At 45.9% G+C, this 21,581-nt stretch overlaps 1 long non-coding RNA gene across 1 annotated transcript; it reads left to right on the plus strand.

The window, feature by feature from the left end:
- The first annotated feature begins 14,129 nt into the window (after positions 1-14,129).
- LOC128415296 (uncharacterized) lies at positions 14,130-17,001 on the plus strand. The gene is made up of 3 exons (XR_008330910.1): positions 14,130-14,405; positions 14,610-14,714; positions 16,596-17,001. It is a non-coding gene; the product is annotated as an uncharacterized LOC128415296 (long non-coding RNA).
- The last annotated feature ends 4,580 nt before the right edge of the window (positions 17,002-21,581 follow it).

The raw sequence follows: 21,581 nt of genomic DNA on the forward strand, positions 1-21,581 counted from the left end.
GAGGCCATTTAGGGCTTTAAAGGTCAGCACCAAAACTTTGAATTGTGCTTGGAAACATACTGGGGGCCAATGCAGGTCACTCAGGACCGGTGTTATATGGTCCCGGTGGCCATGCCCAGTCACTAGTCTAGGTGCTGCATTCTGGATTAATTGCAAGAACCTTTAAAGACTTTGGACATTGCCCAACCCCCTTAGCCAAAGACCACCACAAACTCATCATACATACATCACTGAGCAGTGATAAAAGCCTGAATATATTGGAAGCAACACAAAATATCCTCGATACAGCCGATGAGGCATCCCTGAAACTGAAAGCCAAATCCCAAGTTCCCCCCGAACCATCGTTAGATCAAAAAATGGAGGAACTAATGTTAAAACAAATTTCGGAATTGGCCTCGGGAAATATTAAACCTTCGAAAGACTCTTATCCTCATTCCCATGAGACAAATGAAGAGGGTCTCTCAATCATCAAATGGCTAGTGCTCCTTACTGAAAGGTGGGTCCACAGCAGAAATCCTGTCTGCCAGGATAACTGATAATGGTCACTGATTGCATTACCTGGGCAGCCTGGCTATTCTTTGGTGATGGTTAATACAGTGGTAACTCGGGTTATAGACGCTTCAGGTTGCAGACTCGGCTAACCCAGAAATAGAACCTCAGGTTAAGAAGTTTGCTTCAGGATGAGAACAGAAATCGTGCAGCGGCAGTGGTAGGCCCCATTAGCTAAAGTGGTACCTCAGGTTAAGAACAGTTTCAGGTTAAGAACGGACCTCCAGAACGAATTAAGTTTTTAACCGGAGATACCACTGTACTTTAGTTCCTGAATCCAGGTCACAGGCTCACCCTACTCATACACAAATACGCCCTTAAGACAGGATTTGTAAGCGAAAAGACAGTGGGAAGGCTTTCCCCATTTGCCTCCCTTACTGCAGAGGAATATGTGAGGTCATTGGGAGAGACAAAATGGCTTCACGATTGCTCTCCCATACTATTTCAGACACATGGTTTATATATTCAGATACGTGTGCACTTTTGAATATTTATTCTGTACTTGAGACCTTAAAATTCTTATATTTTTTTTAAAAGAATATTTATTAAGTTTTCCAATTTTTAAACAAAACAAACAAACAAAACAAACAGAAACATTAAACAAAAACATAAATTTCATAAACCATACTTTTAAATAACAAATTTCTCAGACCTCCTCATACTTCTCCTTCTTGTATCCCAATTAAAATTATTTGTTCAGCAAATCCTTCATTTAAAGCATTACAGCTTGTAGCATTACCTTATTTTTCAAACCCCTTTTTTTTCCCCCATCTATGTTCTTATATATCATTTCAGCTAGAAACCTCTCAATTTCAATCCAACACCATCTAACTTTCTTAAATTTTACAATATTTCTGTAAATAGTCCTTAAATTTTTTCCAATCTTCTTCAGCCGACTCTTCTCCCTGGTCACGGATTCTGCTCGTCAATTCTGCCAGTCCCATACAATCGATCAATTTCATCTGCCATTCTTCCAGAGTGGGTAGATGAGACCTTAAAATTCTTATAACACCTGCTTTCTCTCTGAGAATGGTACATGCAGGTACAATTTTGCTGCTGCCCGTACGAACATCCCTTATGCCAAGTTAGACTTTTCAGATCACAATAACCCATTAAACACTTAGAGCTGTTCTGCTATGCCTTGGTGCATCCCAGGTGCTTAAAGGGGCAGGTGCGAGATAATTTAAGGCACATTTGAGGAAGCAACAGGGTTAGGTGAATTTCTGCCGGTTATGGGGAACTGCTGGCTTTCCACCCAGCCTCTGCAGGTGAGGAGCAGAGCCTTGGCCACCAGCCCTCAAGTTGTCCTGATCCCAGCTGCACGACAAGAGCATCTTAAGTCCTGGGAACTGGATTTCCCCCTGCTTGTTAAAGAATATGCTCTATCACTGAGGCAGGGCTCCTCTGCCCACGAAGCAACCTCAGCTCTTGCTCAAAGGGGGCACATTTGGATATTGTTAATATATACAAGAAATCCTGCTATATAAGATTGGTGGCCAAGCTTCTGTCAACCAAACAGGCATTGCTGGCCAAGGCTGTGGGGAGGCAGTCGTTGCCACAGCGCTTGCCCACACACTGAATGCAGGCTGCCGTTCCTCTATATACTGTGCTTTGTGCAAGAATTTATACAGAGCACTTATATAATCTGAAGTTTCGTTCTATTCTAGTCATTTTAACAATGCAGTGATGTGGGCAGGCCCGGCGGGCTTTGTGCCACAGAAGCAAAGAGGGTGGAAGGGAAAGAATGCAGTATTTTCTCCATTGCAGGCTGGGCCTGAAAGCTGCGCTGGCAGGCCGGATCCGTCCCCGGGGATACTGCTGACACATGGCCCCCAAGGTAATGCAGATTCACAGGGAGTCATGGAATAGATTCCAAAGGTAACCCATACTTGAAGCTTCTCTGAAGGGCTAGTAGGTTGCACATAACACACACTGTCAGGGGCTGCACTGAGGAGGAATGGTGGTGGCCAGCCACGCCCTTCTCCGGAACCTTCCTGAGAAGAGGAAGACTGTTAAGTTGTGGGTGAACATATCAGATGACACAGCAATTCTTCAGACAGCTCTTGTTTATTCACAGGCCAGAACAGAACTGAGCTGAAGGGTTCAGCCAACCTGCTTATATAGAGCTCAACTACAATGGAACAGTAACAACTTTCTGTAACTATCCAATCACTGAACGCCACTTTCAATTCCTTATTTGCATATGCAGACCTGAGTGAAAACTATCTACAGTATCCCCCTGCTGGCACAGGGTGAGAACTTCAGTACATAACAAGGACAGTATAGATTTAGAAGAGTGGTTTGCAGAAGGGCATAGTTCAGAGGCTGCAGAGGGCAGAAGCTGGGAAATATTGGAAAAGGAACAGCAAGAAGATGAAGAAGCACCAGGGGAGAGACAGCTGAGAGAATCAGTGTCCTTGGAAAGCATTCCTGACTCCCCCCCTCCCAGGACCAGGCGGGCCTTGAGGGTATTAGAACAGAGAGCTCTGAAGCAGAAAGCTCAGATTAGTCAACGCAGGAGTGACGTCTAATAGGGCAGATGTTGGGACGCGGGTGGCGCTGTGGGTTAAACCACAGAGCCTAGGACTTGCCAATCAGAAGGTTGGCGGTTCGAATCCCCGCGACGGGGTGAGCTCCTTTTGCTCGGTCCCAGCTCCTGCCAACCTAGCAGTTCAAAAGCATGTCAAAGTGCAAGTAGATAAATAGGTACTGCTCCGGCGGGAAGGTAAACGGCGTTTCCGTGCACTGCTCTGGTTCCCCAGAAGCGGCTTAGTCATGCTGGCCACATGACCTGGAAGCTGTACTCCGGCTCCCTCGGCCAATAAAGCCAGATGAGCACCGCAACCCCAGAGTCGGCCACGACTGGACCTAATGGTCAGGGGTCCCTTTACCTTTACAGTGGTACCTCGGGTTACATACGCTTCAGGTTACATATGCTTCAGGTTACAGACTCCACTAACCCAGAAATAATACCTCGGGTTAAGAACTTTCCTTCAGGATGAGAACAGAAATCGTGCAGCGGTGGTGCAGCGGCAGTGGTAGGCCCCATTAGCTAAAGTGGTACCTCAGGTTAAGAACAGTTTCAGGTTAAGAACGGACATCCGGAACGAATTAAGTACTTAACCCGAAATACCACTGTACCTGTAATGTACCATATCATAGAAAGTTCTGGCAGTTCATCTGCTTGCTGTACAAACTTCCTTTGGCTTCTCCAACGAACAACTTTCTCTGGAGAGAGAGAAGTGAGTCCAGGAACAGCTCATAGTCGTATTGGTTTACTCAATCTCCTTTCTAGCCATTTCCCCACTTGTGATCAACTCTTGAGTCCCTGGATGACAATCCAGGACCGCATTCACTGCCTAATATCCATGAGAACTGGGTGGAACCACAGGAGCTTGGGGAATGGGCCATAGCTCAGGAACTAAAAACCCTTCGTTTGCATGCTTTAGATGCTTTGCATGCTTAGAAGGCTTTAGATTCAGCCCCCAGCATCTCCTGGTAGGACTTGGAAAGGCATCTGTGTGAAACTCTGGAGAGCTGCTGCCTGCCAGTGAAAACAATACTGGCCTAGGATGGTCTGAGCCAATACAAGGCAGCTTCCTATGTTTCCAGTTGGGAGTCTGTCTCTCCAAACCCTGGATGCTGGAGACAAACCACAAATCAGGGCCATCTCCATCATGTTTTCTGAATCAGGCAGTGGCCCATCTGGGAAGCAAGACCTGAGTGCAGCCGCACTCTTCCCTCCTGCTGTTCAAGATATCAGCCAGCCAGCCATGCCCTCTGCCACAAAGCTCCACTTCATTTTACAGCCCACCCAGTCCACCACAAATGCACCCAACTGCCAGATAGCATTCTGTGCCCACGGAATATGCTTAGTCCTTGTTGGTGGGGAACCTTTTAAAGCCAGGTGGGCCAGACCTTTACCTCCTCACCAACCCATGGCCCAACTTTGTTGGCTGTAGGGGTGGGAGCAAATGGCCAGCAGGATTGGTGTTATGTACTGAGTTGAATAGGATCCAAAATGCAGCAGTCTGATTGGTCCTAGAACAATAGGATTCAGAATGCAGCAGTCTGATTGGTCCTAGAATGATAGGATTCAGAATGCAGCAGTTTCATTGGTCCTAGAACAATAGGATCCAGAATGCAGCAGTCTGATTGGTCCTAGAACAATAGGATTCAGAATGCAGCAGTTTGATTGGTCCTAGAACAATAGGATCCAGAATGCAGCAGCCTGATTGGTCCACAGGAGCCACTCAATCCAACTCCAGGTGGAAGCGAATCCACAACCTGATTGGCCTACAGGAGAATCCCGGAATTAGCCAATCACGTGGGGCCCATTGTGTAAATAATGTATATAAAGCAGACATTCTGGGGGAACTTCCATCCCTCCTCACCACTAAGAGCTGAATAAAGAGCATGAAATCCACTCTCGACTCTGAGTGTATTTCAATTGAACATGCTTTCCTTTGGTTTTTTGGCAGTGCCTGGCCCTAATATGAGGCAGAATGCGGCAGCTGCCTCAAGGAGCAGGGGCTGAGGGGCGGGGAGTGGCCAGAGCTGTGATTGCCATGTGGCTTTCACTTCTGGCAGCAAAATGTCTTGCGCTGGCCCTGCCTACATGCAAGGTTGGAATTGGCTAGGGACACAAGACATCATCATGGCACCAAAGCAGCCCTGGGTCAAGGAAACAGTACAACAAACAAGGTAAATGTTTGTATTATTTTGGAACGGAGGGGGCAAAACTAGCAAAACATTCAGTATGCCCCTATATTTAAACACAGATACACACATTAGGAATGTGGCATAGGTTTCCTCTCGCCTCTCTGGGAATGTTGCCAGTCCTAGTTCTGGGATCATGAGTGACTAATCGCTGAGTTAAATTGTTCCTCAATACATCTGTTTTCCTCTGCTAAGTGAATTATCTATAGGCAGCAAGTTCAATCCAAGCCTTCAAGTAGTGGCTGCAGTGGCGTAGCGTGGGTTGTCAGCACCCGGGGCAAGGCAAGTAATTTGCGCCACCTAACCCGTGGATCCGTGTGACAATAGCGAATTTTTTGCGAAATCTGTGACAGCGCTGAGAGAGAGAGAGTGAGCCAGGTAGGGGCAGAGAGCTGCGCGTGCGAGCGCGCGCCCCCCAGATGTTGCGCCCGGTGCGGCCGGGGCCCCCTGCACCCCCCACGCTACGCCGCTGAGTGGCTGTCTTCCAACCTGAATTTTTGCCTACAGTCCTCGCCTACAACTTTAACGCCTCAGGGAGTCACTAAATAAGACAAATTAAATGGGTTTTACGATAGGGACTAAACACCATTTTAAGTAGAGCAGTGAATCGTAAGCTCAGGATCTAGTATCGGGGGGTTGGTGTCAAAAGCCACCTGCAGAGGCCCACATCTCTGCCAGAGGACCCCTGGCAACTCTTACAGCTTTCCAGTTATGGAGGGAGGGGCCCACCAAGCCACTTGTCTAATACCTCCCCCCCTAAAAAAGCACACACAGATTTTAGGGGGCTGCTCCATGATTCACCCACCCACACATCCTTAGGAGCAAACATCAAAGGCCCTGGTTGGCTTGGGTACCAGGTTCAAAGTCCATGACATCTTTGGTGTTCTTCAACTGGAGTGATCACAGGCCAGTGTTTCCCAGTTGTCAGTGTTTATACTATATATTTTTTTATTTGCCTTCTGAGAGTCTTTAAATCTCTTTTGTTGACCACCAGCATTAAGCTTTCCATTTTTAAGTTCTGTAAATCAGGGACTGTCCTTGGAAAATAGGGACACTTGGAGGGTCTGGCTTGGCACATTTTAAGTTTTTGTCTTACTCAGTGGCGTAGTGTGGGGGGTGCAGGGGGGCCGGCCGCACCGGGCGCAACATCTGGGGTTAGGGTTAGGGGGCGCAAATCCATGGGTTAGGGGGCGCAAATCCATGGGTTAGGGGGCGCAAATTACTTGCCTTGCCCCGGGTGCTGACAACCCACGCTATGCCACTGGTCTTACTAGTTTTAAACAGGGTCTAAGCTGCTGGAATAAGATTTACGGCGTGCACTGCTATAAAAGAAAATGTAATGAAGATGATGTATCGATGGTATATGACACCTGTAAAACTGGCAAAGATGTATAAGGTAAGTAATAAATGTTGGAAATGTAGAGAAAAAGAAGGAACGTTTTACCATATGTGGTGGGACTGTAAAAAAGTTAAAAACTTTTGGGAAATGATTTATAATGAATTAAAGAAAGTATTGAAATATACATTTGTAAACAAACCAGAAGCGTTTTTACTAGGAATAATAGGTAATGAGATAGATAAGAAAGATAGGAAGATATTTTTATATGCAGTGTCAGCAGCAAGAACTTTGATGATCCAGAAGTGGAAACAAGAAGAGTTACCTACGATTGAAGAATGGAGAATGAAAATGATGGATTATGCGGAACTCAATAGACTACCAGGAAGGATCCGGAACAGACGTTGTCAGAGGCTCAGGAGCAGAAGAGCAGGGGAGAGAGCAAATAGAGAGCGGAGGAGAGGAATCAGAGGGGAGCGTAGGAGAATATGACAGTGGACCGAGAGATTCCATGAGCTTCTCCAGCGAATCAGAAGATTCCCAGGAGGGGGCGCCTATGGTAAGGGCGAGGCGAATCCCAGGAGGGACGATCCATAAACAAGGAACCAGAGGGGAGTCCCAAAGGAGTAGCGGAGGAGTAGGGCCAGTTCCCCCGCCAGAGCACAGTGGGGGGGAAGAGTCACGTGAGTCAGGACCAGCTTCTCCTCCATCGGGGAGTGGGGAGACGGAGGGAAGGCCAGGTCCAGCTAGCCTCCCCGAAAGGGGGAGCAGTGACACAAGTGTAACGGTCAGAAGGAAAGTGGGAGGCTGCGCGCGCGCGCCAAGTTCAAATGTGGAGGAGCGCGGGACAGCAGAAAACCCGGATTGGGAGCCAGGTCCTAAAGCCCGAAAGAGAGGGGGGGAGGAGTCGGGAGAATCAGCGTCAGAAGAATCTCGGAGGGCTGAGACTCCGACTAGCAGAAGGACCCAGAGAAAGAAAGAACAGAGGAAGAGGTGGAGTAAGGCTAGAATCTTAAGCTGGTGTCAGGGGGGAGGAGATTCAGATGGGACTTCTACGGTCTGATGGATAGACGTAGCGTTGCGCGCTGCGCGTCTGGAAATGAGACTGAACTTCAATAAAGACTTTTTAACTTGAGCAAGAAGCAGCGTTGGTCTTGTGTGAGCTGGGACCTTGGGCAGCGCTGACAGACGTGATCAAAGATTTACAGAAGATTGGATGAAATTTACTGAATGTATGCAAAAATTAAGTGATAATCAGATAACGTTTGTAAGTTTTAAGGAAGCTCTGTGAAGAGAAAAGGTAGGAATATTGTTAGATTGTAAAAAAATTAATTAATAATATGGTGGTGGAATTTAAATTTAAGAAATGTGGAGAAAGTAAGTACTAGGAAGGTTTTTCAGGCGGGAGGAGGGAAGTCAATAAGGAGGAATTTGGATGTAAAAAAGATGTTTTGGATGTATAATTTGTTATGGAAAAAGAATAATATATATATATATATATATTTTAAAAAGCTGCTGGCAGTCATCCAAGGAAATACTGAGAGGCTGCTTGAAAGAAAGCAGCTTTTACCAACAAAAGGAGAGTGGCAGATGAAAATGATGGACTTTGCAGAACCGTCAAAACAGAACCAGTGAGATAAAGTATTCCAAAAAGACTGGAATAAATTTATATTATATTTGAAAGACAACTGTAAGCAATTAACATCATTAGCAGGGTTATTTGAAGATTTGTAAGATGAATTAATTAATTATGAATGAATGAATGAATGAATGAATGAATTAGGGACACTGGTGGCGCTATGGTCTAAACCACTGAGCCTAGGACTTGCCAATCGGAAGGTCAGCAGTTCGAATCCCCGCAATGGGGTGAGCTCCCGTTGTTCAGTCCCAGCTCCTGCCCACCTAGCAGATCAAAAGCACGTCAAAGTGCAAGTAGATAAATAGGTACCGTTCCGGTGGGAAGGTAAACGGCGTTTCCGTGCGCTGCTCTGGTTCGCCAGAAGCGGCTTAGTCATGCTGGTCACATGACCCGGAAAAACTGTCTGCAGACAAATATCGGCTCCCTCGGGCAGTAAAGCGAGATGAGCACCGCAACCCCAGGGTCGTTCGCGACTGGACTTAACTGTCAGGGGTCCTTTACCATTACCTTTTTAAGATGAATTAATTACCTATTCAGGTTAAGTAATTTAATATTTCAAGTAATGATATAACAAGAATAGGAAAGGAAATGCAAAAAAGTAAAATTTAATATTGTAAACCGTTAGGGGGGAGGGAGGGAAGTCATTTAGGCTCCGTTGAGCCAAGAGATTTAATAAGAGGATATGATGTTACATATTGTGATTATATGTAAAACTAATAAAAATCATTTTGACAAAAAAAGAAAGAAGGCAGCTTTTATATGCTGATACCGATGAACCCTATTCACTTTAACTCCATGTACGTTGCAAGCTCTCTTTTATGATTTTGTTGAAATGCTACGTATGTTACTAAGGCAACAATAGCGTTGACGTTTATGGTATAATTGGTAGATAATGCTGACTGATAGCAGCTTATATTGGAATGAACCGTGCTATCCATTCTTCCATAAGGCTTTCCTCTCTCATAGTTAATAAGTTGACTAGATCATACAAAAGGGGAAGGAAAGTGGGTTTTTCAACTCTATGCGCCAAATTTGCTGGACATGTTCGGCTGTGGTCTAAACCACTGAGCCTCTTGGGTTTGCCCATTGGAAGGTTGGTGGTTTGAATCCCACCGACGAACTGAGTTCCTGTTGCTCTGTCCCAGCTCCTGCCAACCCAGCAGTTCAAAAGCACACCAGTGCAAGTAGATAAATAGGTACCGCTGCGGCAGGGAGGTAAACAGCGTTTCCGTGCGCTCTGGTTTCCATCACGGTTTCCCATTCCACTAGAAGCGGTTTAGTCCTGCTGGCCACATGACCCAGAAAGCTGTCTGTGGACAAACGCCAGCTCCCTCGGCTTGAAAGCAAAATGAGCGCCACAACCCCATAGTCGACTTTGATTGGACTCAACCACCAGGGGTCCTTACCTTTTACCTTTACCCAGTGCCAGATTTACATATAAGCTAAACAAGCTGGTGGTGCTGTGGGTTAAACCACAGAGCCTAGGACTTGCCAATCAGAAGGTTGGCGGTTAGAATCCCCACGATGGGGTGAGCTCCCGTTGCTCGGTCCCAGCTCCTGCCAACCTAGCAGTTCAAAAGCACTTCAATGTGCAAGTAGATAAATAGGTACCACACCAGTGGGAAGGTAAACATCGTTTCTGTGTGCTGCTCTGGTTCGCCAGAAGAGACTTAGTCATGCTGGCCACATGTACCATGTACGCTGGCTCCCTCGGCCAATAAAGCGAGATGAGCGCTGCAACCCCAGAGTCGGTCACGACTGGGACTAATGGTCAGGGGTCCCTTTACCTTTAAACAAGCTATAGCTTAGGGCGCCACTCTCTTGCCCCCCCCAAAAAAATTCACTATTAATATACTTCTTAATTGTATATCAGTTCAACAATTACTTTGATAAAATACATATTTTGTTATGTGCAAATTGCTTTAGATACCTATTAGGTCCATCAATTACCATATAGCATGTATTCAGCACAAAAAACAGTGACAATTTGTTGTTGACAAAGGACAGATGGACATATAAAGGGCACCATTATCTTCAGTAGCTCAGGGCCTCATCAAACCAAAATCCGGCCCTGCCTTTACCTATACCCAAATATTTGTGCATTGCTTTGTGGACTGAGGGCTATTCTTCAGAACAGTGTTTAAAGCGGCTTCATAGCACATGACATGGTGTGGATGTGGCCCTGGCCTCCCTCACCCCACTGCCCCTTATTATTGAGGAATCGAAAAGATTTCCCCATGCAAATCTCTCGGAAACAATGTATTTCATCTGGAAAACTATTTAATAAAGATTTGTTGTTGTTTAGTCGTTTAGTCGTGTCTGATTCTTCGTGACCCCATGGACCAGAGCATCCCAGGCACTCCTGTCTTCATCTAATAAAAATTACTTTTTATTAAAACCTTTGAATGTGTTTGAACTGTGTTTGAGTGCACAGAGAATGATTTCACTTGAAAGCAATGCCCTTAGATTACAGAATCATGGAAGAGTTAGACGGGACCACGAGGGTCTTCAAGTCCAGCCCCTGCAGGAATCTTTTGCTCTATGCGGGGCTCAAAGGACGGCCCTGAGATTAAGGGTCTTGTAGTACCTTTGTTTTTGAACTTAATCCATTCTGGAGTCTGGTCTTAAACCAAAGTAGTCTTAAACCAAGACATGCTTTCCCATAGAAAGTAATGGAAAATGGATTAATCCGTTCCAGACGATGAAAAACAACCCCTAAAACAGCAATTTTACATAAATTTTACTGTTTAACGAGACCTTTGATTCATAAAATGACAGCAATAGACCAGGCTGCAATCTATTACCCAGTATATTGTATTGTATTGATCTTTATTACGGCCATTGGCCCATCACACGACAGTTTCCCATACCAACATAATGTACTTAAACCTCCGAATTTAAAACCGCCAAAACTTACAAAAAACAGACAAGAACCAAAGCAAAACAAAAACAAAAGACCAACATCATACATTACAATAAATTTGTAACATAAACATCGCCCTCTACTCATAAATTAGTAGAAGACATCAATGGTGATATCACCTAATTACATCCTAAAACATAGATCATAGTTTAAAGGGATTATCCGAGCCGCACAGGAGTCCGTTTCTCTTCTTTAGGGATAGGACGCTGATCAAGAATCTGGCAACCATGAGTGATCTTAGGGGGTCATCATCATTTAATAGATATCTCAGTTTGGCTTCATTCGTATCATCGGCAATTCCCTTTAAATATTGAGCAAGAAACTTGCTCCTGGCCGATGAGTGAAAAGCACAATCAAGAATTATGTGATGCAACGATTCCGGTGCCCCACAATTACAATCACATAAGAGCAAGATTACCCAGTATATAAACCCTTACCCTGCCCATGCCATCCTGTGAGGGAATGCCGCGGCATTCAGATGCTGACAGGAGGAGAAGAAGCAGGCATAGGGAGAGAAGCGTTAGCAGCGGAAGGCAGAGAGGAGGGGGAGAGCAGCTGTAATCTGAGCTTGTTAAGCAAAGGGGGGGGGGACCAAGGTGCCAACAAAATTCTGTTTTATTTTTTAGCTATGCTAGAAAGACCAAAGCAGGTTGCAAAGAATTTCGTTTTATTTTTTAAGTAGCAGCAACACTCCTGAATCGCCCTCCCTCTCTGCAGCAGCTGGAATGATAACCCTAACATACAATAAGTCATATAAAACTTGTCAATAAATAATAGGCACAGATAAATGAGCAAACAGGCTTTAAGGGGTTAGGATGCAGCTTTTTTTTAGGGCAATGTCCCCTCCCCTCTCCACAGGTGGTTTAGAAAAGACTGGATTCCTCTCCGTCAGAGATGGATTATTTAGCTTTCTGGGCCTTGCAGAGCCTAGGAGCTGTTTCCCCTCCATCTCTTGGCCTCTGCCATGTTGACTCCTTTGAGCTCTTAAAATGCCTGTGCTTGTAGCAGCCGTCCCCAACCTGGTGCCTTCCAGATGTTGTTGGCCCAACTCCCATCACCTCTGACCGTCAGCTATGCCGATGGGAGTTGGATTCCAACAGCATCTGCATTGCTATCCTGTGCAAACAAACCTGTTTGCCTGGGATTTTTGGGTGGGCAGGAAGGTGAAGGGAATTTTGTTGCTGCTGCTGCAGATGAAAGTCCAGGTGGTTCATGGAGCGTGCTCTGCTTTTATCTGTTTTGTATAAGCCATGTTGGATCGGTTTTATTCTTGTGTTTTATTATAATGTAAGCTCCCCTGGAATCCTTGGAAGAAAGGCAGGTTAGAAATTCTCTCATAAATAAAAATTGCAGCGGGAGACTTAAAAAGCATTAGTTAGCAACCTGGGAGCAGATGTTGTCTGCCCAAGGAAGTTGCTTGTTTGTGTGCAGGTGTCATTCGGAATAAATAGGAAATGAATGAAATAGGAAAAGATCTTTTTTAATAATTCCAGTAATTTAGCTTTAGTATGTATAATGGGACATGAATCCAATATCTCCATTCAGATCAGGTCTCTCCATAGTTTTTAGTTTGGTAATGAGCTGTAATTCAGCAACTTCTCTTTCAAGTCTATTTCTAAAATTCTTCTGCGATAAGACAGCTACTTTAAGATCTTGTATAGAATGCAATTAGAAGCTAATTTTGGTCATCTATCCCTTTAAGAATCCCTTGCCCTTCCCTGTGGAACCAACTGGTCATAACAGTCTTCAACAGTTATAAGGCTGAAGTATCTGACAAAGTGTGTATTACACACAAAAGCTCATACCTTGAAAACTTATACTGAGTTGATCTTTAAGGTGCCACTGGAATTATTAAAAAAGATTTTTTCATCTTGTTATTTATTATGCCTATGACAGATCAACATGGCCTTCCACCTGAATCTGGTGTCATTCATAGTTGACCTCTCCCACGCACACTGTCATAGGCGACTTATTCCGGTTTTCAACTTCAGCTTTGGCTCTCAAAACGTTCTGTTTATCACAGCTGATTCCTCTGTTCGTCTTTATTGGAATCGGAGGGACCAGCCTGTGCACCCTTGCTCTTCACAACCCTGATGTCAGGGAAGTGCCACCCCTCAGGGCAGGATCAGCCCTTGGCATGGTGCTGACAACTGCCATCCCCGCAAAACCACGTCACGTGCTCCCCGCCTCCCAGTGGCCCCTCGGTGTCCTTGACTGATGGATGCGAGGCAGCGCTTTTGAATGGGACCTCAACTGGACTCCCATCCATGGCAGCTGCCCACTAATTTACGCAACTCAGAATTAATCCCAGGGATCCGTGGCCTGAGAGGATGGGAGTGAGCTTGGCTTCTTTTCAGAAGCGACACTGCCACTGAAGAGCATCTGGGGACCCAGTGGCAGGGACTGGTGGCCTGGCTGGGCCAGGCTGATAAGCACCCTTCCAAGCTCCTTGGGGGCAGAGCTTTTGCCACTTCTTTAAGTGTTGCATCTTAAAGCGCAACCTGAATAAAATATACCTCGTAGCAATCGTCACAACTTTTGTGGTATTGGTGGGCAGGTTAGGCATTGGATTCATGTGTGTCAAGGGCTAGGTGTGGCCATCGCCTATGCTATCTACCGTGGGTTATTCCGTTAAAGGAATCTGGCGGTCGTGTATTCCGTCCGATGCCTGCTTGGCGGGAGGCCATGGCACGACCCTCGGTGACATCAGGGGTGAGCCTATAGTTGGATGAGCATCAACAGGCTCCACCTACTGTTGAATAAACCCACCTCCTATAGTCATCCAATGCCTAAGCCAATACCTTTTCACTGCTGTCATCAATAAAGTTGTGGCCTTTTCTTGCCCATTAACCTTATATCACGTGTCCTTGTGTGTTTATTTCACATAGCGGGGGTCGGGCCCTCGATCCACAATAATAGTTATAAAACAAATTACTACAGTAAAACATGAGCACCAGCTTCTTAGCTTTAGAGTAAGAAAACCAACCATATAAGCATTGCCATTCCTCAGCCGAATTGTATCCAAGGCATTGCAATGAGTGATACAGCATAGCTAAAAGGGTATTTGGGAAGAGAGTAAAGCCAATGAACTGTCTGAGCAGAAACCACAAAGTCTATCAGGAACCTTTCATGGAGAAAGTGTAGGATTGGGTTGCCAGCATCGAGTTCTGTCCAGCACTGCCTCACAAACTTGCCGCTGTCTCTGGTGCAAGGCAGGGAGAAGCTGCCCTTGCATTTAGGTAACTGTGTGTTAACTGGCTTTAAAGGGCTTTTACAAATACTTGTGGTACGGTGGCCTTTTTTTACATCCCACATTATAAAAGAAGTGTGCACTTCCGGTGGCACTGAGGAGGCCATGATTGTTAAATTTGGTGGAAACCATGTGCCAACAGTTGGGCAGAGCCTTACGCTTTATGCTGTATGTTTTTCTTCTTCTTACAAAGATGTACTCCTTGCTGTCTGCCTCTTGTCACGTGTCTCTGCCTGGCTGGGAGAAAAAGAGCAACCCAGAACCTTGGAACAAGCTGTGACCCGACGACCAGTACAAGGTCCCTGGAGAAGACCCTGATGTTGGGAAAGATGGAGGGCACAAGGAGAAGGGGGCGACAGAGGACGAGATGGTTGGATAGTGTTTTTGAAGTTACCAGCATGAGTTTCATAGAATCATAGAGTTGGAAGAGACCACAAGGGCCATCGAGTCCAACCCCCTGCCAAGCAGGAAACACCATCAGAGCACTCCTGACATATGGTTGTCAAGCCTCTGCTTAAAGACCTCCAAAGAAGGAGACTCCACCACACTCCTTGGCAGCAAATTCCACTGTCGAACAGCTCTTACTGTCAGGAAGTTCTTCCTAATGTTTAGGTGGAATCTTCTTTCCTGCAGTTTGGATCCATTGCTCCGTGTCCGCTTCTCTGGAGCAGCAGAAAACAACCTTTCTCCCTGCTTATGTGACATCCTTTTATATATTTGAACAGTTTGACCAAACTGCGGGAGGCAGTGGAGGACAGAGGTGCCTGGCGTTCTCTGGTCCATGGGGTCACGAAGAGTCGGACACGACTAAACGACTAAACAACAACAAAAAATAACAATGGCCATTTGGTGGGAGGAATAATAAGCTTCAGCTTTGGAAGGCTTGATGTGTGTGATCACAGCTTTTGGGGTTGGACTAGATGACCCTTGGGTTCCTTCTATGATTCTTCATTCTCCTCTCCAGTTCAATCTTCTAAACTCTGAATGAATAAGCAGGATAGATCCCTGAGTTTCTGCCACTGACTTGTGGTTCTTCCTGCAAAATTGCTTTTAAGCCCATTAAAGTTGAATGATTAGAGATCCTTTCCTTCCACTTCCGAGTCACCTTCAATGGTAGCCCCACGTAGAGCGCATGGTAGTAGTCCAAGATGGAGATAACACTTAACCGTGGTGCCCTCTTTCAGTTCTATGCGGTGAATGCAGACTATGACAAGCTGAAAAAAGGAGCGCCCAGATATCTGAAGAGCAAATGAATCTGGGAGCTATAGTTTGGGTCTTTGGGTTTGATGCTTTTGTAACTGGCTCTGTAATGGCTATTAGTCAAATACAATAAATGATTGATTGACTGATTGATTGATTGATTGATTGATTGGCTGATTGGTGAAAAAGTGCTTTTTTACTGAGATGCTAACTTTCTCTCTGCATGCCATTCCTTGAACAGCAAAGATAAGGCTTGCTTTCATTGCTCTGTTCATTTGTGCATTTGACAAGTGTTATGTGGAGGGAAATGCAGCCCCTGGGCTGAAAAATGTCCCCCTCCTGCCCCCTTGGGTGTCCGGTGTGGCCTCCACAGATATAGACACAACTTGGGGGAGGGTGTTTTGGCTGCTGAGCTGCGCCCCCCGCCCCCATTGTGAGGGCTGAGGGTGTCATGGTGATGCCTCCCCAGCTGCTGCCATTGTCTGTGGGTTGACTGAGATGCCACAAAAGCATTTGGCAGCTGAGCGGGTATCAATGTGGGCCAAGGTGCAAGCCTCGGCAGTTGCCCTCCCCAGAGAGAAATGGGCAGCTTGGTGGCACTCAGCCCTGGTAGTCTCCTGCCCTGTGGTGGCAAGCTGGCAAGCGGAAGGAGGCAATCGCCCGGTGCTGGGATGCTGTGGAGCAAGGAGAAGGCAAGCACAAAGTTTACTTGCTAGTGGGATCGCTACTTGAAGGCGACTGATATTCAGCTCTGAAGCTGGTTGATGTCTGGCAATGGACCTGGCGAGGCTGCAGCTGGTGGGTGGTTGCTGGAAGAGTTTGCATTCAGGCTAGGGGTGCCATGAGGCTACGGTGGCTGAGATGGATGCAAAGTGGTTTGGAAACCTTGTTTGTTAACAGGCAGCCAAACAGAGGAGGTGTCTGGGGGGACGCTGTTGGATGGGGCCATCCCACTCACCTGTTTGCCATTGCCTTACAGGGATGTCCGGAGCTGGTGAGGTTTTCCCCAAGTCCAAAGTCATGAAGAGAACTGCAGGACATCCCTATTTACATTGGAGAAATGAATGCGAAGTACTGGCAGTGAGCAATGGACAAGGCCGTGGCCGTACCTGAGAGAAGGAACTTTGAAGGAAGACAGCAGGCGGACATCTGCTGCATTGCAAGTGATGGGGCAGTGGGGAGAGAGAAGAAAATGAGGGAGGAAACATTAGGCCACATTAGGCGCACTGTCCATTGGAAGTGCTATGAAGACGCTTTGAACAGGAATGGCTTCTCCTCGGGGATTCTGGGAACTGTAGGTGGTTAAGGGGACAGAGAGTTGTTAGGCGGGTTAGGCTTAGGTTTAGGCTTGGGGCTAGGGTTAGGGTTAGGCTTGGGGTAGGGGTAGGGGTAGGGGTAGGGCTGAGTTGGGGTAGTGTTAGGGTTAGGGTTCCCTTCTTGTCAGGGAACTTTGGGAAATGTAGCTTGGGTTAAGGTGTAGGTTTAGGGTTCCTTTCTTGTCAGGGGACTCTGGGAATTGTAGCTCTAGTTAAGGGTTAATGTGTAGGTTTAGGGTTCCCTTCTTGTCAGGGAACTCTGGAAATTGTGGCTCTAGTTAAAGGTTAAGGGTTAGTGTTAGGGTTAGAGTTAGGGTCAGCGTCAGGGGTAGGGGTAGAGTTCCCTTTTTGCCAGGGAACTCTGGGAATTGTAGCTCTTGGTGGGGAACAGGGGGTCTCCTAACAACTCTCTGACCCTTTTCAAACTATAGCTCCCAGATTCTTTGGGGGAAGAAGCCATGAGTGTTTAAAGCGGCTTCATAGCACATGACATGGTGTGGATGTGGCCCTGGCCTCCCTCACCCCACTGCCGCTTATTATTGAGGAATCAAAGATTTCCCCATGCAAATCTCTCGGAAACAATGTATTTCATCTGGAAAACGATTTAATAAAGATTACTTTTTATTAAAACCTTTGAATGTGTTTGAACTGTGTTTGAGTGCGCAGAGAATGGCCAAGGGGTGTCAATTTTATCTGCCCTCCACCATCTGATGCACTTACCTGTATGCCAAGAACAGTTTTGTGAGCTTCCTTTCGACATGTCAGGAGAAGAGAGAGAGGGGCAACTCTAGATCATGGGTAGGTAAACTAAGGCCCGGGGGCCAGATCTGACCCAATCGCCTTCTAAATTCAGCCTGTGGATGGTCAGGGAATCAGCATTTATTTACATGAGTAGAATGTTTCCTTTTATTTAAAATGCATCTCTGGGTTATTTGCGGGGCATCAGAATTCGTTCATTTCCCCCCAGAAAAATATAGTCTGGCCCCCCACAAGGTCTGAGGGACAGTGGACCGGCCCCCTGCCGAAAAAGTTTGCTGACTCCTGCTCTAGACGGAAGCCAAAGGGAGAAGCTGGAACTTCTCCAACTGCTTAGGCATTGCAAAGTTGCATGCAGCCGGATGCCTGGCCAATGAGAGATAACTTGCTCCATATGAGGCAGCTTGTCACATCGGATGCCCCTAGCTCTTGCCACTAGGCAACACTGCTTTTCCGGTATCGGTAGACAATGGCGGGAGAGAGATAGGCAAGCACTCTTGCCCTTTGCCACCTCCATGCCTCTCATGCGCGTGGGGTTTTGTTCGAAAGTTTCATAGGGTTGCCATATTCGAGAGAGCAAATAAGAGCAGAGGCAGCAGGTTGGCGGAGGTGTGTGGCTGTGGCCAGGCCTGGGGGCCGCTGAGGGGAGGAGGAGGAGGAGGAGGGAGGGAGGCCTGAAACGGCTCTTAACTTGGGGAGGGAGAGATGCTGGCTGCATTCAGCCAGCCGCCCGCCCGACTGACCGACTGCTCGACCACTCCCTGAGCGCATGCAAAAGGGGGAAAAACCAGGAATTTTTTTCCCCAAAATTTAAAAAATCTGCCCAGCTGGTGATTTCACCTTTGGAATCCCAGGCATGTCCAGGGAAATCCAGAAATTTGGCAGCCCTAAAATAAATACACGAGCATTTGAATCCACTTAGCGTATTTTTCCGTGTATAAGACTATATTTTCCTACATTTCTGAAGTTTAAAATAAGGGGTCATCTTATAAACGGACAGTGCATAGTGCATTTTCTTAATTTTGAGGAGTTCCCCAAAATAGGGGGCGTCTTATACACGGAAAAACACGGTAATTATAATGTGAGGCTTTTTCGGCAGATAAAATAATTACTTGTGAAGAGGAGCAAAATTATAAACATGAAAGCTATTCTCCCTGTCATAAATGGCAGTGCTGTCTGGCGCTCTTAAGAGTGCGTTGCGAATGATTTTCAATTGCAAACGAAAACAAATGATCCCTCTGCTAGCTTTCCAGGGCACAAAACGCTAATTCACAGATGGAGTAACAGCACCATCTTGTGAATATGTTTGCTTTCAACAGGGCATTTATAACCTTCCTCCTCTCCCTTTTGGCCCAACTCCAAGATTAAAAAGGTAAAGGGACCCCTGATCATTAGGTTCAGTCATGACCAATTCTGGGGTATCATGCTTTGTGGCTTGCGAGGTATATGTCAAACCCACTTGTTTTGTGGTCCCGGGAGATTTTTCTAGCCTCTGAAACATGCAGTAATGGTGGGATGCAATTGGTTCAGTTGTGCACACCTGCCTTCGTTGACACACACAGAAAGTTCCTCCTCCACTCCCACCTTGTGCTAAATAAGACAAGCAGGGATGGGAGCTGTTAATTGTGACGTTAATAGATGGCTTGCTCAACTGAAGGGTGATTTTCACTAGATATTTTTACATGGGGGAAGAATGAAAGTGGCAGCTGGGTTTAATCAATAATGCAAAAATAGGAAGCGTTAAAGGGCACCAAGATGTGAGCCAATGTATATTGTTGCACAAATAATTTCGTTAAAAGTTTTATTTATGACTCAGTGTTCATCTCATAGGTTTTCGAGCCAAGCGACTCAGCCTGCCAAAGCCCATCAGCTTCTTTGTAAAATAACTGTAAATCACGGCAGAGTACAATAAAGGCCAAATTGGACAATCGGCCGTTAATGGAGTTTGTTTCACCGTCCCATCAATGGGTGTAGAAGCCAGGTGGTGAAAATGGCCAGTTGTGAGGCAGCTGGGTTTGTCCGCTCTAAAACACAGATGTTCTTTCTACCCAGAAGCGGCCGCTTGAGATGGTGGTGGGTTTGAGACTCTTTTAAGGGTCTTCAGAGAGAGAGATGGACACATCTGACCACTTCAGTCACCATGAGGTGATGCTATGCAGACCATTAAAATGAACAAGAGCTTTGCCAGAGGGTTTAAATGTCTCATAATGGTTTCGGGAGCTGTTCTGCCTTCTCCTCGTTTCCCTCTCATCTGAATTTTTATCACCAATAGCAACAACACATCACAACAGCAACACCTCGGCTTACAGACTCTTCACCATTAAGTGCTTTTAAAATGAGTTGTCCTTCTGCACCTTTTCTTTTGTCTTCCTCTGTTTCATCCTTTCTGCTCTTCACCTAGGATGGAGTTTATCCCAGAGGGTTCAGGGCTGCACCTGCTGCCAATCTGCTTACTGGGCCAAGTTCAAGGTGTTACTATTAGTATAGAAAGCTCTTAGCAGCTTGGAACCAGTGTGCCTGCAAAGAGCAGTTCGCCCCACACGTACCCACTTAGCTGCTTCGATCAGTGGCATTGGCACTACTGCAAGTGCCACATAATACCTGTTCCGCATTTGTAAGAACTCAATAATTTAGTGTGGCAACAGCTTCACTTTGGAACTCCCTGCCTATTGAGAACAAGCAGGTGTCTTCCCTGCGCTCTTTTAAATAACATGTGGAGATGAATCAGTGTATAGAGGGGAAGTCCAAAAAATATCTACAGGTACATGGTGCCTAGGGAACAACTTGCACCTTAATATCAGCAAGACAAAGGAGATGGTGTTGGACTTTCGGAGGAAGAGAGGAGAACTAGCCCAGCTATACATCGGGGAGGGCTGTGTGGAGAGAGTCTCTTCCTTTAAATTCCTAGGAGTTTATCTCAGTGAAGACCTTACTTGGAAAATAAATACAACCCAGGTGGTTAAGAAATCCCAACAGAGACTCCATCTCCTCAGAGTATTGCAGAAGAACAATCAACATTTGATGATCTCCTTCTACCAGTCCACAACAGAAAGTGTCCTTTCATACTGCATCACGGTGTGGTACGCTGGTTTGACATCATCTGATAGGAAGTGCCTACAGAGGGTGGTGAATACAGCACAAGATATTATGGGCTGTCCCGTGAATCCGCTGGATGAAACAGCGGAAGAACATTGCCTCAGAAGAGTGAGGAAAATTCTCAGGGATGATTCACACCCTGGCCGGCACTTTCTTGATCTCCTGCCCTGGGGCAGAAGATAGAGAAGCATGATTAGTCGCACCAACAGGGTAAAGAACAGCTTCTATCCGTGGGCTGTTAGGCTGCTGAATGAAAAGATAACAACAGGGCAACTGACTTTTTGGGTTTGGTGGGTGTGCGTCAGTAAATGAGGGGAATTAAGACTAAGAGAGCTGAGTGGGGGGTGCTCGTGTAATCTCACTGTATACAAATTGTACAAGTGACAATCAAGTATCTCAATTTCAATTTATTTCAATTTCAATTTTGGCGCCTGCTGAAAACACCCTTCTTTAGACTAGTCAACCCAGATGCCTAGAGGGATGAAGCCATTTTAATCTGTTTTAGTATTTTAACTTTTGTATTTTTTTAAAAAAGTCGGGTCATCTTTTTTTCTGATTTTAGGGTTTTATCTTTTCGTAAGCCACTTTGACGATGTGTGTGTGTTTGTGTGTGTTTGAACAATACAGAGGCATATAAAATTTATGAAATAAATAAGATATGTCTTGCCCAGCATCACCTCCTAGCTTTGCCTTCCTGGCCCAAGTACATGTTCCGTGCTGTCGAGCCTAAAAAGCAACTTTAAAAAGAGAGAAAAGAAGAGCAGTTTTAGGAAAAGGGGAGCGATTTTAGGACAAAG

Source organism: Podarcis raffonei, chromosome 6 (assembly GCF_027172205.1).
Source record: "Podarcis raffonei isolate rPodRaf1 chromosome 6, rPodRaf1.pri, whole genome shotgun sequence".
Lineage (NCBI taxonomy): Eukaryota > Metazoa > Chordata > Lepidosauria > Squamata > Lacertidae > Podarcis > Podarcis raffonei.